The sequence below is a fragment of the Phoenix dactylifera genome, chromosome 16 (assembly GCF_051530095.1).
Source record: "Phoenix dactylifera cultivar Ajwa chromosome 16, Ajwa_hap1_PhDact_Kaust_v1.1, whole genome shotgun sequence".
Lineage (NCBI taxonomy): Eukaryota > Viridiplantae > Streptophyta > Magnoliopsida > Arecales > Arecaceae > Phoenix > Phoenix dactylifera.
The window spans coordinates 14652269-14666487 of NC_143205.1; the positions used below are offsets into that span (position 1 = coordinate 14652269).

Genomic DNA, 14219 nt, shown 5'->3' on the forward strand with positions numbered 1-14219 from the left:
CCAACTGTTATCAATTATAGTTAATATGCTTGAAGATTCTTCTTGAAAGGTTGAACCCTACTGATAAGTTGGCTAATAAAACATTAGCCATGGGATAACATTATTAAAGAATTCGAAGAAAAATGCCCCCCGAGATCTACAATACAATCAATTCTCTACAACAAGATTTCATTGGCAAAGCACCAAAAACCCACTACTTCGAATTCAAGTCGCCAAGCAAGTCAACTGCCTTCTATATAAAAAGTCTTTAGGGTCATGAAAGGCAAAGGCTTCAGTGAAGAAAGAGAAGTCAACCATGCAACAACATGTGAGGTCTTCAACTGAGACCACGCATCTCACAAACTGGACATCTTGTCATCATATTCTGCCGTGCTCTCTTGGCCTTCTCTGGTATTTGTTTATCCAAACTAAATCTTTCTCTCGTATTTGTTTATCCACACTAAATCTTTCTTTCTAATCCACTTGGAGATGCAAAAGAGCGGCACATGTTTCTGCAAAGAAGTCAGTCTAAGCATCTCTCCACCAACCACCAATTAGCCATGAAGCATCGCAAAAAGAAAGACAGTAGTGATGCCTTTATTTTCCTTTCCTAAGAAGACTCTTGTCCAATAATTAGCTGCATCACTGATATGGAACCATTTGACTGTAGACCAACTAATGTGAAATTACAGTAGAGGATAACTAAGAATTTATTAGAAATGCTTCTAATCATGTATCATTTTCTATCAAAAAGAACAATTACTTCATAGAGACCTGGCATATGTAAAGATATCCTCAAATATAAGAACAATGTAAAGGAAGGTAGGCAGAAAGTGAGAAATTAGAAACTTTTAAAACGAGATTTCCGATATGATTCCAGGCAAGGCTCACAGAATGCCCTCAAAACTTGGTGACAAGACTTAAGGGTTTACGACTATGGTTGCAGAAGCTTCAATACTCAAAATTTAAAAAAAAAAAGTGGCACTTGACTGAAAAAATCACATCATCTGCAACAGGGTAATACGGCATGTCATTGCAAAGCCTTTTCCTTTTTTCTTTTTTTTTTTGATTCAACGGCGACTCACACCAAATGCATATGAGTACACTAAGATCAGAAAAAAATAGTTGACAAAAAGAGAAAAGAACGAACTCAAAATTCTCCTAGAGAAACTCTTCTGAACGGTGTGCAGCACAGCAGGCAGCCCAGTCAGCAGCATTGTTAACCTCCCGATAAACATAAGTGGCCCGGAAGAAGCCAAACTCTTTCAGGAGCCTGCAGATATTCCGAAGCAGCGGGTGTCGATCGACATGGCTGTGCTGGCCCTGAATCCAGTCAGTCACCATGGTCGAGTCACCTTCAAGATAGATACTATCTGCACCCAAAGCCTTTTCTGATGAAAATATATCATTGCAAAGCCCCTGCAACAGTTGTATCATAGAACCAAGTAATCCTCGTGATGGTATACCCACTGTTCTGATCAGGCTGCCTTGACTACATTAAAGAATCAAGTATAACTGTTGCTCCAAGAAACAAATTGTGTACATAGTCTCAGACCTCACAGTTTAATCAGTGAGGTTGGAAAGCTCTGTTGCACAAGTATCAGATTCAGATTGATACATCTAGATTTCCTGTGGTATTGACGTGTCCTCCACCTAAAGAAGAATTGGAACAGTATGACACCAATAGAAAGATTTTTTTCACCATTGCTGCCAACATTCCTGCTTCAAAAGCCAGGATTCTTCGTTTTTTCCCCTATTCTGTCAATTTGTTAGATTCAGGTTCTTGTTCTGATGTAGAAGGCAAACGGAAAACTTTGAACTCACCCCAGAAAATGATTTTTGATGAAAATCAAACACCAAAGAATTCTAGGGCAATTTTCACAGTGTAACATAGTGTGCCCGTGAACACAGAGCCGACTATGCCTCCTGCACATCTGGAACCATTGTCACAAAGAACATTTGACTTATTTCGAAGGACGGTAAAAACATAATGCAATTTTTGTTTTATGCTGAGGAAATACAGGACATGTGACTATTACATGGTTGAAAAATGCCCAAGAACACCCACCACATAACAACTAAGTTCACCGGTCTCATGCAGAGTTGGTGATCGGCTGAGTGGGACCTGGGTGCCAGCTGCCACCACCTACCCCCGTGTACTGCACAAATCACCAACTGCCACGTCAGACAGGTGAGTTGAGCAGTGATATGGCACATGATAGATAGCAGTACTCTGTAGTCTGTCTGTATGGTTAGTACTTAGTATCACATAACCTTCACTAAAGCTTGTGAAGAGGTTGACATGGGTACACTCAGATCCTTAGGAATAAATAAGTAAACCTTGATTTACAGAGTCTTATGTTTATAAAAAGAAACTTGGTAATAGAGATCCTATGTTGCTTCCCTAAAGTATTCCCCACCAAGAAAGGCATCAAGGACGTACAGCCCGAACAAAGTTATCCTATCAAGCATTAGAGAGAAAGGAGTTGAAACAATTCCTCAACTGCAATGTATCATTTTGAAGGGAAATGATAGCTCGCCAAGTTAAACATGGTCAGGCATAGGTATCTGACGAAATGCTGCGACACAACTTGTATAAACAATTGGTATTGCCCAAGCCTTCTTCCTCCCCGTGGATCTCTTTACTTTTAAAAGAACTGACCAACTTCACACACCCTAGCTAGCTCTTGAACTAAGCAGCCAAACTCTTCCTCTTCATGCCATTCCTTCAAAATTTTATTCTCTTATCTGCACTCATTCCTGATGCATCCAACTCTACAATCAAGCTCCTTAAATTTTATGCTTCAATAGCTAACACTGATCTTGAAGGCTACATTTATTTTGACAAATTTAACCAACCAAATATCACATATTTACTAAGATAAAACCATCAAATATTTGAATCTTATTCGTCTACAATATTTAAGTTTGCTTATCCTGAGATACTTCCTATGAGCTTCAGCTTCCTAAATTTTTGTGAAGCCTCCACCACTCCTAGACCCAAATCTCTCTCTACACAGTCAAGCTAATTGACTCTAAGGTGAGGATATTACCACCTTCATTGTAAGAATATTCGCTACTTGACTCTAAGGTGAGGATATTACCACCTTCATCGTAAGAATATTCACTACACAGCAGCAAAATGGCACAAGGATACTGCTGCCTTGTACTGTTTCTCCTCTATCTAAAGGTTGGTAATTGGTCAGACATGCTGGACATGCCAGCATGGAAATATTGAATGTCAATGGACAAAGAACAGAGCTGAAGTGACCCCATAGCTTTTGCTTCAAAATGAGAGTCAAATGATTGCTTTCTTGCTTCATGATAATCAGTCAGTCCAAAGACTCCAAAAAGCTATCTGAGCACCTCCGGATCTGATTCTTGCACCCTTCATATCCTCCCTTGGACCTAAGCAAATGATCTTTATATATCTGGTTCCCACCTTCTGGGGAACTAGACACCATGAATTAGGAAGAAACTAAAAATACTATTGCCTTTGATCCGGCTCAGTGCAAGAACAAAAACCTAGCTATCTGCTTCAGTTTTATCAGTTTGAGGTCTTTAGCTGGCAAAATATTTCATGGTAAGACCTCCATGCAACTCACATCCATGTTCTTCTGTGTTGCACTACTTTTGTTTTCAAGAACTGTTGCAACCATAGCATCTAAAGAAAAGCCTTTATGGAGACAAATCAAGGTTCAACCCTTTGACTAGCTTGCTGTATCAATTGTTGGTGCCTGGTAACCTTGGAAGAATGTGCTAAGACCGACCATTCAACTCAGGTTAGAGACAACAGCAAGGAAAAAGAGAGGACAAGTCAAAGCAAGAAAGGGAAAGTGCAAGAATAGAGTAGGAAGTTTGTCTCTAATAAGAGAATGATGCAAGAAAACTAGGAATGGCCCGCAATGAGTAGGTGGGCCTAATTGATTAAAACAGGATTCTGATAGAAAAATAATCTCCTTGTTGTATTAATGAAAACATGGTAGAAAAAGCTTTTTTTTTGTTTTCTATTATAAGATGTATAACGATAAAACAATTTCATTTTAGGTTTTTGTGGGAAGTATGGTTCTTAAGTAGGCAGATCTTGATTGATAGGATTATCGGTGATCGTCATTGTTGGGCTTGTAAGCATGGTTCGCAATACAGGTTTGGTACCGGTACTGGTACCATATTGGTATAGTTTCGGCACAAGTCAATTTGTGGTACCAACACTCAATATGCTTACTGTACATAGTATATGTTTGCTATAAGTATACTACACTAGGCCTGGTATGGAGTGACAAGATCCCATATGGCGAGCCATGCTTGTAAGTCCATCTCAGGTGCTTTATGTTGATATCTCAAGAAGAAACCAACAGAGCTGCAGATTTGGTATATTATTTTTTTCAATGGGAGCAGCAAATAACAGTCGAAAAGAGTGGATGAGAGGACATAGGAAACATACTCATTGAACCTATTAGATATGAGGTCTACAATAAATAAGAAATGAAGAAGCAACAACAATGTAATATATGGCAGCAAATGACCAACAACAGTGAGATAACAGGATTAAAGAAGCAAGAAGGAGAAAGGAGGAAGAGATTTACAAAGGAAGAAAGGGACCCAAAACCTAAGGACTCCTAATTCAATAATGAACCTAGGGATTTTTCAACAAAGTTTAACTCCAAAAATAACTCCTTATTAATCTAAATTCTGCTACATCCAAAACCTTCCAAATAACAACCAGATAAAAAAAGAAGGAAATGATACTATGAGTTCAGACTCCTATCTTTCCTCATTAAAGGAAAGCGTACATTCTCTTCGTGGCGACCATTAGTTGCATCCAATGTTTTGATATGCTCTGATTATGTTACTCTCTGAGACTACTGCTTGTGCTTGGCTCAGGATATCCTCCTTTCTGAAAAGTTTTCTACTCAAGTGAGGAAAGCCTGATTAGGAATTCTTTTTCACAGCCTTTTTGCCCAAATGAGAGATCCATTCTCAGGGGAATCTTAGGACTTACTGTTTTTAGTAAGAGGGAACCTTATTTATATGTAGGGGAAGAAATTCATATGATTGGAAACAAACAAGGCACTTGACGTCCAGAGTCGGCTTCAACCAAGAGTCGGCTTCAACCAAATAAACATAATGGCAAGCTTCATTACCGTTCGATAAATCCCATCGGCTCCACTCCCCTTAATGCACAAATGGCTTAACAAGCGTTCGAGATTCCTTCAGAAAGGGGAGCTTTTCCTTTGATCTTGGTTTGGTCATCTAACTTTCAAGCCTGTTGGGAACTAGTTTTGCCTCTCTCATCGCACCTTTGGCATGCATTACCTATATGCATAGAGGTTCATATAAGAACCATCAAATCAACGTCGGCGGAACCGATACCGATTGCCTGGTGGGACGAGTTGGTACGGACCTGCGTCGTGCCATGTCGGGCTTGTACTGACATAGTAGAAGAGGCAAGGGAGAGGACGAACGGAAGAGAAAAAGAGAGAGAAGGCGGAAAGAGGGAGGGAGGCCGGCGGAGAGCTGGGGCGGGGCAGCAGCGGAGGCCATGGCTGTTCTCCTGTTTTGTTCGAAATAGAGGTCCAGCTACTAAAAAAATTCACTATTTTTAAGTGAAGTCGGCAAGCGATTTGCCGACTTTACTTACAAATTCAAAAAAAATTTAGTAGCCGGATCCCTGTTTCGAACAAAACAAAGGAACGGCCACGGCCTCCGCCTCCTGCCTCAGCACCGGCCCTCCGCCAGCCTCCCTCCCTCCCCCGCTCACTCTCTCTTTTTCTTTCTTTCCTTCTCCGCCTCCAGCAATGATTTTCGTTTCCGTTGCCGGAACCGTCCTAGGGAGCCGCCAGGCTAGCTCGAAACGGCCGAAACCGTCTGATTCGGGATGATTCCGCCAACCTTGCATCAAATAAAAAAAAATTATGGAATCATAACATAAAAGTAGGAAAGACTATTCGAATCCAGTTATACCATTAGATTCTATTGACAACTCCAAAAAACTTTTGCACGACATTTTATTATTTATTTAGTCACTAGCAAGTCAGTAGACCTTCTAGAAGGCGAATACTAGAAAGTTCTCAGTGGGCGCTAGCGCTATGTTGTTCGCTTTGGTCAACTTAAATTATGTTAAATGTTGAAAGTTAAAAAAAATTATTATTCACAGAATAAAGTATAGATAATGATTAAAAAAATGATCTATTCCGAACAATACATATCTTTCACATGCAATGATAAATAAAAATAAGGCCTAAAACTACACTATTGCATAAACACCGGATTTGACGCAATCTGAATGGCGTGAAAAAAATGGCATTGGGGTCTTCAAGGGATAATCCATAACGTGATGAGTTAGAACTTGAAATAAGGCGTTCCACACCAAATCGTCATGCGCTCCAAGAAGACTGGCGTAACCCATGTCGAAAGTACCCGAAAAAATGTATCGATATATAAAAATTGAATGGAGCTCCTCCTTTGGAAAAACTACCAACTTCAATGTAGAAAATTTATAACAAGCCCCGAAAGGATTGGATTGTTTCTCCTTCTGCCAACGAAACGAAAGCATCGCCCGTTCCGAATGTTTCTTCGATTTTGCAATTCTCGCGAAGAGAATAAGATGCCGTTCCCCCTCCCTCTGTCTTTTTCCACTTTACTAATCTTCCCCTCTAACGCGGGCTGGGCGGCGGCGGGCACGGGATGAAGAAACCTAAGAATGTCCTTTTCAGTGCAACACAGGAAAGCACCCTCCTTTTGTCATCCCTATAGCTTCCCAGAGGCTTTTTTGTATTGAACCCATAGGTATAACCTTTCGCTCAATACTCAAATTAACAACTGAAGCATCCGAGGCTGCATCAATCGAGGATACATGACAAAAGAAATTGTTCTATCTTCAAACTCACCTTCACCAATTTGGACTTTTTTGGAGATTAGATGCAATTACTAATTCATGATCTGGCACATACATAATGAAAACTTCATTCGCGATTCTACAAGAATTTTTATGAAAGCATTTCAAATGCTTCTCTTCCATGTAAGTTTCATTTTCCCAAAAGTAGAATAGTCATCAATGGTTCTTTCAAATCTAATAAGTAGTTAACCTGTGATTGACCTTTATATTGTCTACCTCCGTCTCGCATGAGAAATCGGCGATCTCGTCTTTCTCGGGATGTTGCTGAAACAACTGTAGAACATGTCGGCCGATCCACCAAAAAGATGGGTTTGAAGTCAGTTGCGTTTAGAAGATTGAGTGAAAATATTGGACTCAATCACTCTACGAGTACTGTAAGTGGTACTACGAGGTGTCAATGGACTATGGATGGCCTATAGAGGACTTTCTAGACCCTCCTACCCAGTGTTTTCATCCTGAAAGAAAGGGTCAGGAGCGAATGAACAATAAAGGTCGGGCAGCGGATATCGGCGGGAGACGTAGACAATAAGTTGGAGAAGAGGGAACCTCATCGTCTATCTCTCAGTCTTTCTTCCCCATCCGGAAAGCCTTTTCTAGTCTCCATCTCTTATCCTACCACCTAAGGCAAGTGAAGGGCCAACATTTCATTCTGGCGGCTTTATCCACATCCCCATCCCGAACCTCCTGTTCATGAAGATGGGCATACTAACTAGCACCTTAGAATTGGATACCTGTGCTGATACCAGGAATTCAACACCACCAGCCATCTCGCCTTTCTGATTATTATTATCAAGAATATTGGCTTGTTCCCCATTTATAGCAGCATTAACTTGTATTTGTTGGTTAATAAGCAGATTGGGCGCAAATAGTACAAATCTCTTACTTTATTCAAGCCTCTTTCTAGTCACTCGGACTCTTGTTGTAGTGTGAGCCTTGAAAAAGTACCCGAAGTTAGGCAATTAGCACGAATTCGTTCAAATGGATTCCTTTTTCTTAATGACTCTTCTTAGGGAGTAGGATCTGTTGCCTAGAAGCTCAAAGAAAGGTAGCAAAGTAATATTTTCTTTTTCAAGCAAAGAGGAGTGGCACATAAGGGCGTGAGATAAGAGGAATGGTAGCTCAACTAAGGTAAAAAGCGCTTCGGTGCTCTTCTAGTCGATTATGCAATAAAGCGAAGCATTCTTGTAGTAGTAGCTCTTCTATTATAAGTTCATCTTATGGGCCTCTTTCCCATAGCAATGAGCCCTCTTCAAGCAATCTTCTATAGGAGAGTCTCTATGAAGCAAGGAAGAAGATTCAAGCAAGGAATCCAGCCTAGCAGAGTAAGCATTCCCTGTATCAGTCTAGCACTCTAGTCTTTATGGCGCAATCAGTTAATCAATTGGGGAATGGAGCCATGGGATATTGCATCCACACTGACTTGAGCAATCAGGCTCTCCGTCCACCTTGTTATACTCTTTAGCAATAGAGATGAGAGATGCTAGAACCAGGTAAGGCATGGGAAGAGAATGCGAGATTGAATAAGCCACCCTATTCCTTGGATGGGACGGATAAGCTATAGCTATCGATAGAGTGGCAAGGAGAGATGTGTTATAAGACAGGTGGAAATAAAAATCTTCCTATATGACTCAGAAGGTGGAGAGAAGCTAAAGTTAGATCTATGCCTATGAGAAGTGTTTATGAGTAGATTATACCATGCCAGGTACGGTGAAAGTCTTTATGATACAATCTTTATGAGCAGCATACCAGTTGCAGCTCTTACGACAGATTGATTAAGAAAGTGGGATTCCCGATGACCAAAAAAAGGTAGAAGAACTAAGAGATGGACAAATGGGGATATTGAAAGCTAGAATTCCTACTACTTGGAATGCTAATCACAGCAATTTACTACGCTAGCAAAACAAGTAAGAGTGGTCGTAGATCAGAAAGAGGTAAGAGACGAAAAAAATGAAAATTGAGAAATTGCCAATCGAACGAGATTCACTCACAAAACACAAAATATATACCATTGACCAGATTTACTGCTTTAACTCCCATTCTTCCTAGATTCTATCCATAATATATATATTTTTTTGACCTTCTAATAAAGTCAAGCTTTCGCCTCTACTTCCAGACGGGGCGCTCTATTTAAAGCTTCATCGAACGTTGCAGGACATTCGCATTGACCATGACAGATCCAGTTCATCCTCATAGCATAGGAAGGAATTCTTTATTGGAGGTAAGGGATAACCTATAATTAATCTGGTTGTTCGGGTTAAAAGAAAGGGCCTTGTCGAAATCATTGGCTTTCTGCCCAATGCCACGACCGTAGGACTACGACGAAGGGGGGAGACTGAACCCAGGTGAATGGGCATGAGATTCAGGCTCAGCAAATCTGTAAGGCTCGGATAGAGCACTACCAGATGTGGCAAGACTAGGGCGGAAAGAGGACTTAACTTAGCCGCCTTAGCCTGGGGCCTTGGAAGGATCTAGCCATAGTGACAAGAGCTGGTCACCCCAGAGACATGGGAAGGAGGGTGGTGAGTGGGTCAAGCCTGAACAAGTACGCTACTAAATTACAACACCCAGAGTACTAAGATCTAGATCGAGACTAAGCTCCAAGCCAAGGATCCAGGAACTATGATTTGAGTCATTTTTTTATTCTTCCTTACAGAAAAAGAAAATCTCATTCGTAGTCATAACTCAAGTTGGGTAATTTTGACAGAGTTCGAAGGAAAACTCTTAGACATCTATTGAGCCGTCTCAGCTAGTCGATGTCCCAAAATACCTTGATGGCATGCACTCTTTCTGAGTTCTTTGTTTGGTCCCAATAGCCATCTTAATGCCCCTGTATTGATCCTTATTGCCATTGCATCCTCCCTTGGGAATTAGCAGCAGATCTTCGGCGTTCATTATATCAAGAAGCCTCCCATTTGAGAATTTTAAAACCCCAAACTTTTAAATTCTTTTAATTTTAGATAACTTTTTCGCTATCCTCTTGCTTTGATAGTATAGAGAGAAGAACATACAGCTCTTTGATATGCGTTGTTGTCACTGACTACTAACAAGTAATCCCTGATGACCAGTAATTCTTTGAAAGCTTTCGAGCCATTCACAATTACAAATTTAAAAGAAAAAAGACATCCACAATTTTAAGTCATACCAAAAAGCTTGTAGGATAGAAACCTAAACATGTATCATATCCTATTCAAGAATCAACGGAAGCTACGGCTCTCCACTATTAATCATAGTACACTATATATGCTTTACCTATTCAAGAATTGATAAAGCAAATTAAATTCATGCATAATCCTCAATTACATGTTCATCAACTTAAAGATAATGTGTCTTGCACGCATGAGTGCTCACAGATATGAATGTATGTGAAAATATGTGGTGCTTCAAAAATATTGTTACACTTTCCATCAATAATGATTTCTCTTTCTGATTTTTTTTTGTTGAAATTGCTTTCTATATAGTTTATATTACCATACCAAAAATATCAATAGCTTCAAAGATATATTTCATCCAAATAGGAACATCTAAACAAACAGAAGTCACAAAGATGAAAAGAAATCTACATATGGCTAGGGCTTGTTATTATGGCCATCAATAATGCTACTTTTATAGTAAATGAATCCGAACATATAGGTAGCAACTCTCTCGAAATGGATAAGTAGGCTCACTCATTTTTCATTCGTATGGGTGAAAGGCCCGCTTTCGCCTGCAACTTTCTCATCAGAGGTTTAAAGAGATAGTGATTCTAGGACTAGAGGGAACAACATTCAAGTCGACCAACGATAGGCGAACAACTAACTTCTCTGGTATCCGTCCAAGGATTCGAAGGTAGGGGATGACCTGTAATTAATCTGACAGTCCAGGTTAAAGGAAAGGGCCTCATTGAAATCATTGGCTTTCTGCCCAACACCATGGCTATGGCCCGGTTATTGAAGAGAATTTCCAAATTGATGTCTCAATAGTAATACTAGGTGCTTTAGTTGTTGCAGTTATAAAATTGTTCTGTACATATGCAAAGCATATCAAGGGAAAATTTTTGCCATGTCTAGATGAGTGATCCAGAATTTCTAACACCGGCATCACATTTAATAATAATAGACCAAACAAGGCCTCCAAACAGATCCCATGAAGTTCAAAATTCCAAAAGCTGAAGCACTCAAGTCAATAGAACAATCAAATGATGCTGACAAATAATATATAGGCATATACAAAATTCCAACTATAACATAACAAAATAAAAGAACGTATAAGTAAAGTAGACAACAATGATGCAAAAAATGTGATCTTAAATTTATATGGCAAATCAGTTGAAATATGAATATGATATCATACAACCTGCCAAATCCGAATCACCAGTATTTTCCAGGATATAGAAAGATCATTGCATAAAAATTAAAAGAATAGAACTAAATTATACTCCAAGGAATATATCTAATAAAAAAACATAAAATTGATTCTTCAACGGTACCATATTAAGGATGTAGGCCAGCATAAAATCTTTGATAGCAATAAGGAAATGACTATACAACCACAGACCAGCTAAAGATCCTTCCAAAGTCTTCTTTGGACTTATATTAGTAAGCGGCGTGTGACCAAATGTCTACAAATAGCTAGGACAGTTTGCAATATTATCTTGTAAATTTGAGATCCAAAATTGGCACACAAGCACATGCAATATGAACAAGATGAACTAATGCACAAGCTACTAAATGCCCCTTCAAAATTGTGGTGGACCTGAACCAAAATTTTGTCTTAAAATTTAGCATGGACTAACTTATTAGAGTTGGTTTGCACTTGTGACTCTCATTTGCATTGTTTAAAATTATGAAATCCTAACATGTCCTGGACCATATTAAGATAAATGACCATGTTAAGATAGACATTTTTTTTTGTTTGTTTTGCTCCAAATGATTTTTGAGCAAAATCAAAAATTAGAAAATCAATGTCTATACTGGAAAATATGAGGAAAAAAGGTAGTAAAAAAGGGAAAACAAGTTAAATATAGAAAAGAAAACAATATAAGAAATTATATATACTATGAAGGGATCACAAGTATTGAATCATATTAAAAGTAGGAGATTTGCAATTTTTGTTAGGTGTCTTCTAATGCAACTAAAAAGTGATCATGGCTCCAAAAAGACTGACCAGTTGACCTGGAATTCTTTCCTTTAAGTGTTATGGATTTTTGGCATTATGAAAATGGACAGGAAGATGGAAAAGGTAATCATTGCTTTCAAATGTGATGCATAAGGTTGCATACGCACCTGCATATAAGTAAGCAGTCCCTTCACTGCACTTCATATCCTATATGCAGCCACCATGTGTCGTTTTCTCGAGTAGAGCCACTATGTGTCATTTTTTGAGTAGAGCCACTATGTGTCGTTGGGCCACATATAGGCCGAAGAGACAGTTTGCTAAGCATTTCGCAGACACATATACAATAAGATTAGCATCAAGTGACAATATTGTAGTCTACTTATCATTCTGCAACCACATATGTGCCCGTCCTTAGGTAGGCTCATGCAAATAAAGTAACTTCAAGCTAGTGATTGGGTTTGATATGAGTTGCAAGTGGGCTATGTACGGTACGTTAGTTGTGCTATAACTGTTGCTACTAAAACTTGAGTATGAAGTGGTAACCACTATTTGCTTGATATCATGTTATTAATATTGTTATTATTTATAAAAAAATATTGCAATTATCATTATTATATGATATATTTTACTATTTTTTAAATATTTAAATGCTAAACCTATTTGTGCCAGATAGCCCACATAATGGATATGTGCCGCCTGCATACCACAACCACCTTCTAAAACATTGAAGATTATATACTTATTTTCATTCTTTGGACAAAATCCCTACATGTTTTTGTAGTTTATTTTGTCTTCCCATTCAATGACATCCAAGCATTTCAATATATTTCTTTTCTTTTGGATTTTATGAAAAATTTTGGGGCTTTTTTGGTCTTTGGATATGAATATTCTGTTTGCTGTAGAGCAGGTAGCGTAGCTGTAAAATGAATTCATCTACTTTACCAAAAGGCACTCAAATTCCTCTAAGTACAGCTCAACAACTAACTCACAGCTTGCAAACAAAATCTTCACACCAACCACAGAAAATATCAAACTTTTTTTTTGGGAGCAAATCGAAAAAAAGAAACTTACAGCGTCAGTATGGGCATGAGGGCATTGATAACCGAGCAAACCTTCGACACATTTTGGGGGACCCCGACTCCTGACCAACTCAACGTACTCCCGGGCCGCAGCAAACACCGCGGCCGCCACTACCACAGTGAACACCCATCCCCGGGCCACAACCACACCTCCGGCGCCCAATCCGATATAGACTCCAAAAACGACCCCCTTCCTCAGCCGGCTCCCCTGATTCTGCCGCTGCTGATCGATGACCGCCGCTGTCTGCACATCCCATATCATTATAACCCAATCAATCTGAGAAACTCCTGCGGTATCAAGACCAAAATCCGGATTTTGGGTGGAGAGGGAGGGGAAGAAGGAGAAAGGAGGTACTTTTAGGGGGAGTTCGTGGTCGGCGGGGCCGTCGGCGGCGGTGAAGCGGAAGCGAAGGCGGCGGTGAAGCGGAAGCGAAGGCAGCGGGGGAGGCGGAGGACGAAACGGAGGCGGAGGGGATGGAGAGGGAGAGGGGGAGGAGAGGGCAGAGGTCGAGGTCGAGGTCGAGGTCGAGGCGCGAGAGCTTGGATGCGGTGGCTCGCGGGGGGTAATTAGACCGCCGGCATCGAATCAGAACCGACGCGGTGACGGGATTCGAGAAGGAGAAGTTATCCAGCGTTCCATTCTCACCCGTGCATTGGTTGCTAAAAGGATCAAGTTGTAACAATATACATAGGGCTCAATCTAAGAAGAAAGTATATAAAGTTTATAAAATAAATGAGAGTAATAATTTTTTAACTTGTTGCACAATGAATAAATAATTAATAGAGATCCAAATAACATCAATACTTAGTACATTGTTAGCAAAAAGAATTCTTTTTAGCTTCATACCCAACACATCAGATTTACTCTTTCTTTAAGAGCATCCTAGCCTGACTTAAGATACAAGTGTAACAAGTGCCTGATTTTTGCAAGCAGGATGGCCAATATTGATCAACGTTCATCTCAAGTTTGAATAGGAGGCATAGAAATCTTTATTGCTAGTGCCCGCATGATGCTTGCTATTCTCCACCAAAACCAAGTAGTCCACTTCCCAAAAGCTAAAATAGTCCGAGCCAGGTCAGCTCGACAAACTTGAGGAATAAGTTGAGGAGTTTCTTGGTCGAGGGACCAAGTTGAAGACTATGCTCAATAACGTCACCTTTCTTGCCAT

General features: G+C 39.8%; 1 long non-coding RNA gene across 1 annotated transcript; it reads right to left on the minus strand.

The window, feature by feature from the left end:
* Window positions 1–982: 982 nt before the first annotated feature.
* LOC120104197 (uncharacterized) lies at window positions 983–13739 on the minus strand. Its single transcript, XR_016398748.1, has 2 exons — window positions 13406–13739; window positions 983–13294 (listed from the first exon to the last, which is right to left on the minus strand). It is a non-coding gene; the product is annotated as an uncharacterized LOC120104197 (long non-coding RNA).
* Between the last annotated feature and the right edge of the window lie 480 nt (window positions 13740–14219).